The 14,474-nt window shown below is 41.0% G+C and overlaps 1 non-coding gene across 1 annotated transcript; it reads right to left on the bottom strand.

Moving 5' to 3' along the window:
• Positions 1-1,460: 1,460 nt before the first annotated feature.
• On the bottom strand, positions 1,461-1,675 carry LOC112323061 (small nucleolar RNA U3). Its single transcript, XR_002976695.2, has one exon. It is a non-coding gene; the product is annotated as a small nucleolar RNA U3 (small nucleolar RNA).
• Positions 1,676-14,474: the final 12,799 nt, after the last annotated feature.

Genomic DNA, 14,474 nt, shown 5'->3' with positions numbered 1-14,474 from the left:
CATCATTTTACAAATATACACTCCGTTGAACAAGAAATGTCTTATTTTATTTGATTTGCATAAAATACATAAAATTTTACCCTAAACCCTATTAGCACTTGACGGTTGGGAAAGGTAATCACGTCACTACTGGGCTTCCTCACTTTCCCCCTCTCCGTTGCAGTCAAAATCTGAAGGAAATGAGTGAGAAAGCTACTATATTTGTGGTTGAAATAAAGTACTTTGAGCCAAGGATATGCTCAATAATATGCAAAAAAAAAAAAAATCCAAGACCAGCTTTTTAACCCCATTGAGAAGAACGTGGGCATTAAGACAGGCCCAATGGGAGGGAGAAGACAGATCGGCAGGTAAGAGGGTCTCAGAAGTCAAGCATGGATGTTCAAAGTGCATCCTGGAGGTCTTAAAATTTACACCTCAGGAGCTTTGGGGAATGCAGATTCCTAAGACCAGAGACTCTAATTCTGTAGGTCTGAGCTTCCATCCAAGAATTAGCATAACTAGCAAGCTTTCCAGGTGACTTGTCTGTGAGCCGGAGTGAGAACTGCAGAGACAATGAGAATGTTGGAGCACTCCTACCCCAAACACAGAAGACAGCTGTGTCCTAGAAGGTCAGTCGAAAAGTGTGTGTAAGGAAAGTCAGAGCTAGAGACAGAAGAGACCAAATAAATACAATGAAAAGAGTTTAGACTGAGGACTGGGTGAGACTGGCAGCTGAAGCTGGTTAAGGTTTCGTTTTAGACTCACAGGATCTAGCCCTAGCTGCCTGTCACTCACCGTCCCGGTACTGCTCTATTGCTGAAAATGGGGTGGGCCCTTAAGGAAATGTTTATGGCAGACTAGCTTCACAGTTTCTCACTAAAATTCTGTGTGTCAAAATCTCCTTTGACATCATTTTATTCCAGGTCACCACTTTTATTCGGCAAGTTTTTTAAAGGGAAAAATAAAACATTATTTTTACCCTTCTAAATTTTTAGTCTTTTTTTTGGCACTGAAAAGTGACTTTTTATTCTCAACTAATTTTAGACTTATAGAGAAGTCACAACAATAGGACAGAGAGTTTCCAAACATCCTTTATCCATCTTGACATCTTGAAATAGAAAAAGGGCATCTGTGGAAAAACTGGTGAAGTTCAAATAAGGTCTTTGGTTACGAATATCATACTAATGTTAAGTCTGCGTTTGAAATGTATACACTTCTACTCAATCTTATACTAATTAATGTAAATAGAGGCAACTGAGAGCCTATAAAGTCTATAGAATGTTATGCTACAATAGGCCAGGTTATTTCTCTAAAATATTTATTTGTAGCAAATCATATGCACTCCAAACTAAGTAATTTTGTAAGAACTTTCATCCTTGTACACTTAATAGCACTATTAGCTCTTTCTGAATAGCATAATTTAAATGTTTTGATTAATTAGAAATATGAGTGTAGAGATCTAAATTCTTTAATTTTTTTTCACCACTCAGACGGTCTTCTCTCCCTCTTCCTTCCTCCAAGGGGGAAGAAGAATGATCATCAACGGCAAATAGCAGTTACCGAAGCAACACCAAGCGCCGACTTCACACTCGGGAGAGAACACTCCATCTCCTCCTCGTGGTTTCCGGTGCTCTACACGTTCAGAGAAACTTCTCTAGTAACGAACTATAGAAATGATCCCTGAAAGTATAGTCTTTTTAATTTTTATTGTATTTCTTTTATGTTTAATTTTAATAAAAGAGAATGATTATAACCTATTTGGGCAATATTAAATATATTTATCAGTTAATAAAAAAGCAGTTATTTAATGCAATACTAAACAGTTTTAAAATTTGGTGGCTATGTCCCAATTTATATCCTAATTTATAAAACTGGAAATTAAAATGACATACATCAGAGGTATTATATAATAAACAATGAAATGCAACAGCCCTTTTTGTTGAACAAGGTATTTTGAGGTTTTGTTCACAACAAATTGGCCACTAGATGGCACTAAACAACTGCCAAAATTTTTCTGACTAGGACATACCCAGGTCAAGAAAATAAACCAAGAATCCTAATGATTGATGGAACAGTTGTTTCAGACAGACAGGCCTAGTCTCAAAGTTCATGAACTGCATGTAAAGGTTACATTTAAAGTACAACTGGGAGCTATTTACTCAAGAGCTATTACTCATGACAGTCATGTAATATATACAGTAGTCCCTCCTTTATCTGCCAGGGCATGTTCCAAGACGCCTGTGGGTGCCTGAAACTGGGGAGATACATATTATGTTTTTCCTATACTACATTCATACCTGTGATAAATTTGTAAATTACGTACAGTAAGAAGTTAACAACTAATAATAAAATAGAACCACACTCTATAATAACAGTTACATGAATGCTGTCTCTCTGTCTCTCAAAATACCTGATTATACTGTACTCACCCTTCTCGTGATGACGTGAGATGATATGCAATGAGATTCATTTACAGGTTGAGGTGCGACAGCAAAACTAGCACAAATCTCTCTCTCTCTCTCTCTCTCTCTCTCTCTCTCTCTCTCTCTCTCTCTCTCTCTCTTTAAGAGAAGGAGGGACAGAGAAGCACACTTCTGGTTGCTGGCCGGCAGCTCTGGAAATTTCTTTTTCCCTCTTCACAATTCTATGAAGAGAAGATTTGTTCTGACTGTAGATCTTAGCAGACTACCTGGAGGAGAGCTACAGCACATTGGAGACGCAGGCAAAGGGATGAGTACCTGCCCCGCCTCGCGAGATCGAGATTTCATAGCACTATTGAGAAGGACCCACAATTTAAAACATATGCCTTGTTTATTTCTGGAAATTTCCTTTTAATATTTGCAGACCATGGTTGGCCACAGGCAAGTCAAACAGTAGATGAGGGGGGATGACTGTACAGGATTAATAACTAGCTGTTAACAATTCAACACAAATGGTAAAACATATCGTGTTTTGCCGTGTATAATGTGCATCCACGTTTTTGTGCTCATCATACACAGGAGTATTACACCCATTATTATACCCACGGTAGGTAATCATCATACCTGTGTATAATGTGCATCCTTATTTTTCCCTCAAAAATCTGGGGGGAGAAAGGTGCTCATTATACATGGCAAAATACGGTAAATGATTCTCGGGATTAAATTGCACTCATTTGAATTCCACCAAGATTCCACTCTCCAAACAAGGCCTAAATTTTCTTGGTGCTCATGAAGAAATTGAGTCCACTAAACAACAGTAACAAAAGAATAATGACAGGAATTCCAGGAGCAACAATTTCCATATCATTTAGACTGATGAGTATAATTACTGTAGACCAAGCGCTGGTGACTAAATATAAAAACATTTTCACTTTCTTAGAATATCCTATTTAGACTAATCTTTTCCTAAGGAATTTAGCTTATAACTCGGTTGTAACTGAATCATAATTCAGTTCTCAAAATTAGAAATATTATAACAAATCTTTACAAAGCCAAAACTCTAGATGAAAGGTCAAAAGTTCAGGAAATTTGCAGACTTGAAGGTATGTGTCATACTGTAGAATTCCACTCTCATGTCGGTGCTGATACATGTTAAACCATGAAATGCCTGCTCAAATGCCGTTGGCTTTGAAGGCACTACGTTTAACCATCTTGCCCTGTTCTGTTGCTTACAGACAGAATAACGTCTAACAGTAATAACTTTGATGCGGTTCATTTTGCCCACACTTGTTCATACAGGGCCTTAGCTCCCTGAAATGAGGGCTCCCCTTAAAGGATTTATGAGGATCAGGAAGGCCTGTTACTGGTACAGAAACCATACTTCCCTATGTCCCTTGGTTTCTCTTCTAAGTTCACCCCATCTCTGCTGGGAACCTAGGGGGTCTCCCAGGCACCTCTGCCACTGCCCCCTTGTACCGCCACAGACACCTGCAGTTCACCTTTACAACTGAGCCACTGAGGCCATGGGGACACTGAGGCCACGTGGCTTCTCAGCAGGTCATTGTCACTAGGCACTGGGCTAACTGCTGGGGACACAGCGGTGAACCAGATGAAAGCAGCTCTTCCCTCAAGGAATTTACTGGTAGTAACTATGTCTTTCTCTGGTTCTCTATCTGCTTTATCAATTCTAAATAAAATTCCTAAGAATGTGGTGACTTCCATTAAATGTTCTCACTTGCACTGCGAATAGAAAATAAATGATTATGGGGTAAATGGTGTGTTTTGGCTTTAGATTTAAGTTTTGACTGTTTAAAATTTAGTGTAGTTTTCTAATTAACACATAAAATATATATATTTATTTGCAGCAGAAATTGGGGGAATCACTTAAAAATACAAAGAACATAATAATCATTCACAGTCCCACTTACCAGTGATAATTGCTGTTAATATTTTGGTGAACATTCTTTAAAAATGTGTATGCATATATTTAAGTGTATTACCTTTTACTTACATATGTATATCCAGCCACAATCGGTCTATTCTCTTACTTACAAAATGGTGATAAAAGTAGTACTTACCTCATAAAGCCCTACGATTTGAATCAGCACAGGTAAAGCAATTAGGAAAGAACTGCTACATGACATCTTTCAGTCGTTACAGAAATGTTTCCTTCCAGTTAGTTCTGTTAAAAAGTCAGGATTCAGCCAACCAACTTTGAAGTGCTAATTGGCTTTATTAAGCAGTACATGAAATGAACAAGCACCTCACCCAGGAACTGAAAGGGCATTCCAAGGGGTTATACAAAATAAGGCTTTTCTAGCAAGAAGGGGGGACAGGGGGAAAGGGAGCTATTAATAAAAGACAAGAAAGGATTATTTTTAGACCAGGTCATCTTCTTGTAGGGGCAAAGAAACAGCAAGGGTTTTTATCCAGCCAAAAGGATTCCTGCCTAGCAGAGAGAGAAACTGCAAAAATTGTCTGTGGGACATTGTGGTTTTTCTCGGTGACAATTCCTGGTGGCAGGTGCCACCCTAAAAAGCTTGGTACTCATTAGCAGTCACTACTGCTTTGCCTCCCAACCCTACCAGCCCTAAGGAACAATTAATCTACTTTCTGTCTTTATACAATTGCCTATTCTGGACATTTCATATAAATAGCATCATAAAATATTATTCTTTTATAGAGACTTCTTTCACTGAACATAATGTTTTCACGGTTCATCTATGATGGAGCATTACTTCTTTTTATTGTCAAATAACATTTCATTGTATAGCTATTTCCAATTTTACTTTTCCACTCATCGGGTGAGGCACATTTGGGCCATTTTCACTGGGGGCTATTATGAATGATGCTGCTTTGAACGATGTGTGCAGCGCACGATTTTATGTGGACAGATCTTTCCATTTCTTTGGGATATACACCTAGGAGTAAAATTTGGATCCTATGGTAACCCTTTATTTAACCTTGTGAGGAACTTCTGGGCTGGAATTTTCCAGAGTGTCGGCACCATTTCTCACTCCCACTAGCGCTGTAAAAGGGATCCAATTTCAACACTGCCTTTCAGCGAAGAAAACAATGGAGACCCCGCAGGTGTGTTTATTGACCGCGGTAAACGAGGTGAGCTGCTTCTACTCAGCACGAGAGAAGACATTGGCATTCTCTCAGTTCATCAAGAAAAAGACTGCGCCATACTAAAGTTCTTAAACTGCTGTCAGGGAGCAGTTGAGATCTTGAAACAGTCTGGCTCAGACACGGGAGGAAAAATGAACACTGTCACCTGTTTTTATTTGTAATTTAATTTAACTTCTATTCAGCAGTTTGGGTTAAACAAGGACAGGACAGCGATCTTTATATGAATAGCAATTATCATTTGAGTTTGCATTCCTGTGAAGATGGGCGATCGGAAGATGTGGCCTGTCTTTGAAGTTAAAATGGGGGGGAAAAAGTACGTGCGTCTTTTTTAAAAATATATTTATTGATTTTGCTATTACAGTTGTCCCATTCCCCCCCACTCCACTCCATCCTGCCCACCCCTTCCCTCCCACATTCCCCCCCTATAGTTGCGTCTTAATGCAAACAGTAGCACTATCCATAGGTTCCAATTCCTAATGGACCCTGTGCCACTGAGAATGAGTTTAATTGAGTGCAGGTAATGGTTTTATACTCTTCAAAAGGGGAAATCAAATATAGCGTCTTATGTTCCAGGACATTAGAAATCAATATAAAAGAAGATATCTGCATATTACATAAATGAATAGGAAAATTATAAGTTCATTTGTCAAAAAAGATTACCTGTTCACGAGTCCTAATGAGCGATCCCATTGGCGAGCATTTGGCTAATAACTCAGCAGCTGCGGAGCGTTATCACTTAACCTAATTATTTCCGAGGAGATGTGATCTATATGCTACAAACAAAAGTGCACACAGAGCGAAGAAATAGGTGTTTACGTTCCTAACTCTTCCAAATTAACCACCGAATGCACAAAAACAATATTTACCTATGGGCCACCTGTGTTCCCAACGTACCGCTAAGTCGACTTCATCTGCGGCAACGCATCGCGGAGAATGAAAGCAATTAGGCAGCTAATTAAAGGGAAAGCAATCATCTGCCCTCCTTTCCTCTATGTCCCTCCAAATATCACAAAATTAGCAAGAAATAGATTTTTCTTTTAAAAAGCGAACTCTATGAGTAATTGTTTTAATATTCTGCTTGATTTTTCTAGACAGTCCTCTCACATGAGAATTCAGTTAGGAAGACCTTCCTACCCAAAATGGTTAATATGGGGCTTGATGAAGCGCCCATTCTTCGTGTGGAGAAAATGATAGCAAGATCCCCTACCTTCTCGGGAATCGAATCAGACTGGAGCTACCGTTCTGCTAGTTGCCAACTGATTGTTTATTGATTGCTTCCTGGGATGAAAATAAGAGCTATGGAATCCAGTTTTGTGACAGTTGGGAGAATTTGAAGATGGATTACATTATGGCAGTGTTTTTAATATTCTTGGGTAAAATAATGACATTGTGACTCTCTCTTTGGAGAGGCATGTCGAAATATCCAGGGTGATGGGTCAGGATACCTGCATTTTCTTTTCAAATAGTTCAACCAAAAAAGAGTCTGAAGATAAAGCAAATGTAATAAAGCAATGACACTGGGGGAATCTAGGTCAAGAATAAATAGGTGTTGCTTTTTCCCCATTCCTTGCAGGTTTGTTCTTTTTTTTAACAATAAAATATAATGCAGGGAAGGGGTGTAAAGGGGACACACTTGCTATAGGTGAAAAATCTAAATATCCTTTGCATCCTGCACTAAATGCTGTGTGTGTGTGTAAAATCTTATCACCTACCTCACTGTGAACTGTCCCTCTCTGAATTACTGTAACTCTTCCCAGCTATCCACCGAATTAGGATTGAGTCATGTTCTGCTCTCAGTACACATCTGTTAATGTGACTGACTGATGTAAGCTTGAAGTTCAAACAGTCAGTCACTAAACAAAGGTTGCTGTAAGAGCTGATGATAAAAACAAGGACGACAACAGCAGCTGCCGTTGATCACACGGCTATGGCGTGCCTGGCGTAGGGCTGAACATTTCACACAGAGCACATCGCAGTATCTCCCTTGTTTTTGAGGCAGAATCCTGGATTTTCTGACAATTCAAGGAAACAAAATCCTGATTTACTTCAGGTCTCTGCACTCCATGGGATGAAAAATAAACAAAGCCCAGCACGCTTCTTCTCCTGGGGCCTCACAAATGGGGGAGGTTTCATGGAGTCTGTGTAGCTCTCAAACCCAAGGGTAAGCCATCACCAGAGCAAAACCATAGAGAAACGGCGTGTGGAGGCCAAGGTAGTGGTTCTCTTTAATGTGGTGAGGTCAGGACAAGCTACAGGGGAATAACCTGAGGCAATCAAACAGCACACCAGTCCTTCAGGGTGCTAGGCCAGGTACTCGGTAACCTAAATTTTCCCAGAGCCTGCTGAATGCTTTTTCAAACCATCCTTGTCAGTGGGTGAGATTAACTACGAGAAAAAAGCCCGAGGTCTGTTTCTGTGATGGAAGGTTGTCTTTTCCCTCTACATAGAGCTGTTTAAATGATATCCCGTGGCCTCCAATTGGCTGTCCTTGACTCACGGCCTTCAGCAAAGAATCCTGTAGGCCACGCATTGAGCACAAAACTGTAAGAAGTCTATGGAGACAATTACACAAGTAGCTACCAGCAAGACACTTTGTCACAGCGGCACTGAGGCTGACCTGAGGTTGGATGTGGTTGCTAAGAAAATCATTGAAGTGGGTGCTATAGAAATGGACAGTCACAGGCACAGTTAAGAGAAGGGTAAAGCCTCAGTATCTTAGGTGTGTGATGTTATCTGTGGGTGATCAAACAACAGGAACGGGGAAATAATTAAACTTGATAATTGATAATTTTCTATCAATAGATCATAATCATATATTGTTGAGTGAGCTAGCTCGTGAAAGAAAATGTACTTATATTTTTGAATGATTAATTTGTAAAGTTTATGTATGTGACTATGCATAAAGCAGAGTAAAAATATTTTTCATAGAACTTCTCTTTTGTTTTATAAAATTCATTTATAACCTAAGTGACCCTTAATTTTTTTAAAAATGTAGAGTCAAATGCATTGGGCCACTCTGGCTTTTGGCCCCATTTTCCCCCTCAATGACATCTGTCCACAGGGGACAAAGTAGTTGGTAAGGTGAAGTATCCTTGAGTTCAGCTAAAACCAACAGCTTTATGACCTGGGAGCTGGAATGTTGGTGCATTTTCCTGGAGGAAAACTGCTCTGGAATTTAGCTTTGCTTAACTCATCTCTCATTCTCTGCACCCCACCGGCCTTTTTTAGTGCTCACACTCTCCGAGTTATTTCCTGTGCTACATACAACCTTTGCAGGCAGCCCCCTATTCCTGGGAGGATTTTAATGCCCGTCTTCACATAGCTGGGTCTCCCTCATTCTTTGGGTCTTATCCTGCATATCACCTTCTCAGGGAGGTCTTTGCTGAATCTCCACGCACATAAAGTCCTCCACGTGCACGCCTTTTATTTTGTCTTCATAGGCCATTTGTTCCTTCACAGCACTTATCACAAGTTAAAACTATTTTAGTTTTGTTAGCTTGTGTTTTGCCATTTGTCTATCTTCTGTCTCCCCCACTAGTGTTTCTGGCTCACGAAGGCAGGATCCATGCTTTCCGACTCACTGTTGTACCTTCTGCACAGAGCAGAGGTTTTGATTCTTGCAAACAATGCTTAATGAACATGACTTTACACATATCTTGTGTACTTTTGCCAGCGTTTGCGTGGCATATTTTCCTAAAAGTGGAATGCGCTCGCTCGCTCTCTCTCTCGCTCTCTCTCTGCATTCAAACTTTGATAGAGATTGCTAATAGCTATGCAAAAAAAAATAGATTAAGAGAAAACCCTCTCCTCATAACCTTGGATTGCTCATAATTGTTTTTATTTCCCCTCAAAATGTATTAATACCTGCAGCAGGGCTAAATATGATATATTAAAAATTTAGAGGAGCATGCTTGCTAGCAGGAGAAAAGAAATCTAAATTTTGAAATATTCAATCATTTAAAATAATTTTAACTGTTGCTAACAAAGGCAAAGCAGTAATCATGAAGAGCTGTAACAGGCTTTCCTTCTGTCTTTTTAGTTATTCATTATTGTTTTATGAGACATATAAAGTTAGTAATAACGAGCCTCCCTAGGTCCTGGTATCTGGTGACTTCTGTATTCTTTCCGACTGTTGTCCACCAGAGGTCGCCCCTTCTCCGCTCAGGTGTACTTTTCAGAAAGTCTACTGCTTCCAGAAGTACCTACCTATCGGAAAGTAACACTTAAAATATTTCCTCATAGAATTTGTTTTTCAGGGTACAGCTTATCTCTTTAAAAATCAGCATGAAAATGCTTCTTTTAGAATAAGTACCTAACATTAGCAGAAATGGCTTAATGCTAACATTTCATTCATTTGAAGGGGGAAAAAGGGAGTGTACCGATAACAGAAAAATACTTTTGTTTGTTTTTTTTTAAAGAAAATATAATTACATATGGGGATAATGTGTACCTTGAATATATAAAAATGATTTACTTAAAAGAATCCACCAACTGAACCAATTTGTTCCGGTGGAATAGGGATAAACCCCCTCGTAACTGAAATAGATTTAACCCCACCTACATTTTTATGAGAGCCTGTTAAATATTTCCAAAGTTTCTCAAGGGCAGGCAAGCTCTTTCTGATATTGCCAAATTATATAAATATAGAGTGTGAAGTAAAAAGTGTTACACATTTTAAAATTTTTTTTTAATTTATTTTATTTTTTATTGTTATTCAATTACAGTTGTGTGCCTTTTCTCCCCATCCCTCCACCCCACCCCAGCCAAACCCCCCTCCCTCCCCCACCTCCACCCTCCCCCTTGATTTGGTCCATGTGTCCTTTATAGTAGTTCCTGTAATCCCCTCTCCTCACTGTCCCCTCCTCTCTCCCCCCTGCCCATTGTTAGACTGTTCTTAACTTCAATGTCTCTGGTTATATTTTGTTTCCTTTTTTCTTCTATTTATTATGTTCCAGTTAAAGGTGAGATCATATGGTATCTTTTAAAACCTCCTCTGTCACTTGGTACAGGCAGGCGATTGATAAAAACAAACAAGAACTCTGTTTGCAAGTAGCTGCGAAGCAGGAGAAGGGGCGGAGAGCAAAGCCTCCAGTAAGACCAGCGAGGCCTCAGTTACGCAGTGTAGGACGCTGTTTGTTCAGCACTGGGAGCCGTGGCAGCCATACTTCCCTAATGAGACACACTCACCAAAGATCTTTTAAGAGCAGTCAGACCTGATTCCTGTTCAAAATAAGGAAGTGGAAGAGGAAAAGAGCCCCGAGTGTTCTTTTTCTTAACCTGAATCTCCCACTTTCCTCCACCCTTCTCATTCCCCTGGATGGGTTTTCCTGAGAACAAAGCTTGAAAAGGAAAAGTAGAATTCTAGGATGCCCCACACTCCCCACCACCCAAATCCTTTCATACAATCCATATAATATCGGTACCGCTTTCTTCAAAGTTGCATTTCCCCTCATTCTCACAGCAGCTCTGCAGACATTGAAACCTGGAGAGGGAAGTGAAGGAACCTGCAGCCACCTCCACTTGGGGACACCTGGCAGAGGCTACAGCAGAGAGCTCACAGGCCTTCCCACCCCTAGGCTGTCTTTTCTCCACATGCAGAAGGATTGTCCTTTATCTTCAGGAGCTTTTCACACACTAATATTGTAAGTGTCTCATGATGTTCTCTCGGGGTGGGGAGTGGTGCTGCTGGAGTTTGGATGAAGCACCAGCTCTGAAGCAACCGGGGTGGTCGGAGGGGAGCCCACGCTGGCTGAAACCCGGTGCCTCTGCAGAAAGCATCACCTACCGACCAATCTGCAAAGCTGGGTCCCTTTCACCTTAGTGCTTGCGTTGTTTTAACATTGTCGAAACATCTCACCCAACACTAGCCAATGATTTTCACTGTCCTCTTTTGTCTTTTTAAAAAGACACAACGCCAAAATTCAAAGAAACAATCTATCCCTCCATATTGTTTTCTTGAAAATCCTTATTTTCATCATTTTACAAGACTTCCTATACTTTTTTTTTAACTATGAGGACTTATAGGAGAGAGGTTTTGTCTTTGTATTCAGGCTTCATTGTTGCTGATATCACTGACAATTTACAACCATTAAAGTACCCAGGTTGAGTAAATTTTGGATGTTTGGAATTAACCCCATAGCGCTGACATAGGTTCCAGATCTTGACATACCTGTTGGGTACAGAAAGGAATAGAACCTCCCCAGCCCTCACCTCCCCTTAATTCCTGCCTTGGAGGGTGGTGTGTTCATGGTACAAGGCGTTTGAGTGGATGGGTCTTCTCAGCATTCACTGTAACAGGGAAAATTCGTTATTCCTTTTTCCATTTCTTCCCGTTGTCTTTTCTTCTTTCTCCACTGCTCTGAGGGAATATTGGGCTGAGGACACCCTCTAAGAGTTTGTGTCTAAGTCAGTGAAAAGCAATCTTGCCCACAGTCCGTGGTGGTGCATGGCCCAAAGTCTCCACAACGTGACGCCGAACTCCTTAGGCAAGCCGGGTCTGGCTGGCCCAGGTTTGAGGGTGGGAATGGAGGTAGGCGGAGCCCAGGACAGGACAGTGCTGACCAAGAGATGAAACACACACATACATACACGCACACATCTCTCGGGTATATAACTTCTGGTCCGTGCTAACGCTAATACTTGTCTGTGAGTCTGTCAACCAGAATGGAAGGAACGTAAAATGCAAAAATCCCAAGGGGCCATTGTGAGAGATCATTCCCCCACCCTCACTATAACCAGAATAAACTGTACGGCAGCTTCCTGCAAGAGCCAGAAGAAAGCACGCTTCAGACTGCATTACAGTGTGATGCTCAAAGTGCTATTTGGTGCAGTGGGCAGGAGACTGAACAACAGCCCTCCAAAGATGTCTACACCCCCCAAATCTGTGAATACATTACCTAACGTGGTACAAAGGACTGTAGATATGATTAATTTAGGATCTTGTGATAGGGAGATAATCCTGGATTACAGGGGTGTGCGGGTGTAATCACCATTGTCCTTATAAAAGGGAACAGGAGATGCGAGGGGAGACGGTGATGTGACCACAGGCACAGGTTGGAGAGATGCAGCCACGTGCTGGTGGCCTTTCCCAGTTGGAAAAGGCAAGGCACAGGGTCTCCCCTGGAGCCTCTAGAGGACCGGTCCTGCTGGCGCCTTACAGAATTTTTGTTTGTTTGTTTTTTGGACTTCTGGCTTCCAGAATTGTAAGAGAATAAATTGTTGTTACTTAAGCTACTAAATTTTTGGCAGTTTTTACAGTGATAATAGAAACTAACAGTTTCTCTTCACGAACAATTTAGGGTGGGAATTCAGATTTGAGCCTGGAAAGAGGAGAGACACTAGCAATGACCAACAATGAGTTAGCTTCATTTTTGGCTCTACTGGGTTTAACATAATTCTGAGGCTATTGTATGAAGTTGCTTACTGATCTTTAAGCCAGCTGGGGAAAGGACCCTAAGAAAGCAGAGTTGACATGTTATTGTAAGCTTGCATACCGTTTATCTGTGAAATTATTTAATAATGACAAGTCAAAATAATTCATGTTCTAATTCTGTGCCATAAATACCTAGAACCATTGTGCAGGGCAGGAAAGCAGGCACAAGATGGCGTAGCTGTGAGAGCAAACCTTCCCCCTGAAACCAGCTCTCCAGCTGAGAACACCTGCCCGGAAGCACAATGAACCCCACACCCAAGACGTAGATTGCTGCTCATGAAGGCAGTGCTCTACTTCCTCACCCAGAAACCTCTTCACTGTCAGAAAAAAATGCCCCTTGGGCTGGGAAGGAACGAAACTCAGCGCAGCTGCTGAGAGAAGCCAATTCACCTGCCTTAGTGGAAGCCTGTGTACTCCATGGGACGGTTCCCTTTCACCCCAACTTGGGGCCTGAAATTAGACCTTTTACCTTGCAGGATAAGACAATCAACGTTGTTAACTTGCAATTATCTGCAAGGTGCTCTCTAATAATCAGCCCATCATCCCCTTACTCCCCACATACTCAATACTCTATGGTGGTCATGGTTTGTTTTGTTTTTTCTATCTGGAAATCCCAACCCCAAATCTCTGCCTGTGAAAACTCAGAACAAGATTCAAATAGCCACTTTGCCACGTAAGCTCTTGGGTCTGCCTAGCAGCTACCCTCTCCCTGCTGGGCGCTCTCAGGCACTTTATCTATAGGCCATGGTGCCTCAACCTCAGCACTACTGACATTTGAGGGTAATTTTCACTGGGGGACGGGGCGCTGCACTTTCCATTATGAAATGTTTAATGCCTTCCTTGACCTCTGCCCACTACATGCAACAGCACTGTCTGATAATCAAAAGTTGTCTCCAGATGTTGCCTAATGTTCCCCAGGAGGCAGCGCTGCCCCAGGTTGAGAAGCACTGGTAGAGATCTATCACTACAATTAACCCCACTCTGGTGCAGTTGGTGGTTTCTGTACCGTTCCAACCCTGAAGGCTGTCAGTTTTTGAAAGGAAAGCACTATATCTAACTAGTTCTACGTCTACACTCCATCTGACGTCACATAAAGTGACTAGTACATCCCTTGTGTATAATATGTATTAAATAAATATTGAATGTATGAATGCATTTATTGCTATGACTCTGTCTGATTTATTCTACATGGGGGAAAGATATAGCTAAGAAAACATGGAAAGATAAAATGGCTACCTAGAAGAAAAAGAATCTAAGGATAACCTCACTGGTCTTAAATCTTTGTATTCAGCTCTACTACCCCCCACCACGAAAAGACAGTGGCAGTAACAGAATCTCCATGTGCCATGAGCAAACAGACAGCATTAATCCATATCTTTGCAATGCGACTCTTTCCTTCAGTCCCAATTAATGTGGAAACCTACCATGGAATTCGTCCATATATGGAGAGAAAGTCACATGGTAGAGTGGTTGAAAACATTGTTCCTGCTTCTGGAACACCATCAAGCAGA

Source organism: Desmodus rotundus, chromosome 10, assembly GCF_022682495.2.
Source record: "Desmodus rotundus isolate HL8 chromosome 10, HLdesRot8A.1, whole genome shotgun sequence".
In the NCBI taxonomy this organism is placed as follows: Eukaryota; Metazoa; Chordata; class Mammalia; order Chiroptera; family Phyllostomidae; genus Desmodus; species Desmodus rotundus.
The sequence above is the reverse complement of the archived record's forward strand: the minus strand, read 5'-3'. Positions and strand labels throughout refer to the sequence as shown.